Source organism: Alligator sinensis, unplaced genomic scaffold, assembly GCF_000455745.1.
Source record: "Alligator sinensis unplaced genomic scaffold, ASM45574v1 scaffold205_1, whole genome shotgun sequence".
NCBI lineage: Eukaryota > Metazoa > Chordata > Crocodylia > Alligatoridae > Alligator > Alligator sinensis.
This window is the reverse complement of record NW_005843046.1, coordinates 156,167-158,290: the sequence shown is the minus strand read 5'-3', so window position 1 is coordinate 158,290 and position 2,124 is coordinate 156,167.

The following is a 2,124-nucleotide window of genomic DNA, read 5'->3' as shown; positions in this document are numbered from 1 at the left end:
GAACTTTTGCTGAGCATTGTTTTGTTGCTTACTTTTTATAGGATGATAGGAAAGCAGAGCTGGAAGGGACCTCACAAGGTCATCTAGTCCAGCCACTTGCTCAAGGTAGGATCATCCCTTGCTAAACTATCCCAGCCAAGCATATGTCCAAAATGCTCTTGAAAACTTCCAAATGATGGGGAGTCCACACTTTTTCTAGGTTTCAATGCTTGACCAATCTTATAGTCAGAAAGTTCCTCTTAATATCCAACCTAAATTTCCCCTGCTGCATCTTGAGGCTGTTACTCCTAGACCTGTCTCCTACAGCCACAGAGAAAAGGCCATCTCCATCCTCTCTGTGATTTCCCTTCCAGTATTGGAAGACTCTTATCAAATCTCACCTCAGTCTTCTCTTCTCCAGACTGCATAACCGTAGCTCTTTTAGCCTTTCCTTGCAAGTCATGCTTTCCAGGCCTCCAGTCATTTTTGTTGCTGTCTACTGGACACACTGCTCCAGGGAAGTCTTCACCAGTGCTGAATAGAGATTTATAATCACTTCCCTTGATTTGCAGGTGACACTCCTATTAATACAATACAGTATACTGTTGGCCTCTTTTGCAACAGAAGCACGCTCCTGGCACAAATTCAGCTAATGGTCTGCTACAGCAATTGGCAATCTTTTCAAGCCGTAGGACAAAACACTCTGACTCGAGTCCAATGTAGACTTGGTGGCTTCAACAATGAATCAGCAATGGGAGGCTTTTCCAGTACCTGCACCAGGCCAGGCAGCTAGGAATAGAGCCTATGACACTAGCTGCCTGGCTGGGGCACAGGCACAGTTTTCTGTTGTGGGGAAGCTGTGCCAGGGCCAGGCAATTGGAAGCTGTGTCCATGCTTCTACCACCTCTGCATTGCAGCTGGGGGGTAGGGAATGGGGGAGGAAGCAGCAGCAGCAGCAGCAGCAGCATGGAATCAGCTTTCCACTGACTGGCCCTGGCATAGCTCCTCACCAGCTGGAACCTGTGTCAATGTCCTAGCCAGAGAGATGCTAGGGAGAAGAGGAAAAAGCAATTACAGCAAGGGTGCAACTTTAAGTTATGCAACTCTTTGGCCCTGGTGCAGCCATGGGCAGAGGCTAAGTTCTCAGGCTTCCCAAGCCAGCAGGTTCTATGTTTTTGAACCATGGTATACTATGACCCCCAAGTCCTTCTTTGAAGTACTGTAGTCTAGCCAATCTGTGTATGTGTATGCAGTTAATCTGCTTCAAATGTAGGATTTTGTGCTTGTGCTGGTTAAATTTCATCTGGTTCATCAGAAAATATTTTTCCAGTCTATCCACATCATTCTATATCCTAGCCCTACCCCCACAGAGTCTCTGCAACTTGGTGTTATCTTCAGATTTGCTAAAACATGCACTCAGGCCCATCATCCAGATTGTTAAAGACTTTTGATCATTAAAATAATAAAAAGGATAAAGATCAGAATTTTAACTGTAAAAGGCTATTACTGTGCATGAATAAGAAAGTAGTAAAGTTCAAATACTAAACAAATCAGCTTTTTGCACTACCATTTGTCTTTTTAAAAATTACTTGCTTCCCTCCTCACAAGATTGCATTGCATTCAAAGCTATGTCTAACTTTATCCCAACAATGCATTTGGTCCAATAAACGTTAACATCCCAAGACAATCCTTGCTTCTCAAAAAATTACAACCACATTCCATCCTTTATAATGAAGTGGGTAAAATATATAGTTTGTCTTCAGAGTTTTTGCATGCTTTTAGCACGGCAAAACAACAAGGGCTCATTTTCAAGTTAAATAAAGTATTATTTTTGGACAAAACCTTAAAAGGAGTTGCCTGTTAATTAAATGTTTTCTTGTTACTCCATTAAATTATTCTGCCATTAGAATAAACAAACCTTAATAACTGCACTGTTTATAAGAGAACTTCACACAAATTCAGAAAACTATCCTATAGTATCTACTGGTGTAGAATCATAGCCTATGGATAGCTATAGATGTCCAGGTTTGAAAATAAGGCCTTCATTATAACACCTACAGAACTTCACCTGATTGGGTACATGCAGTTGTTACATTTAGATCAACTTAATTAGGGTTAGGTCAATCTAAGTGCTGATCTGTGCAA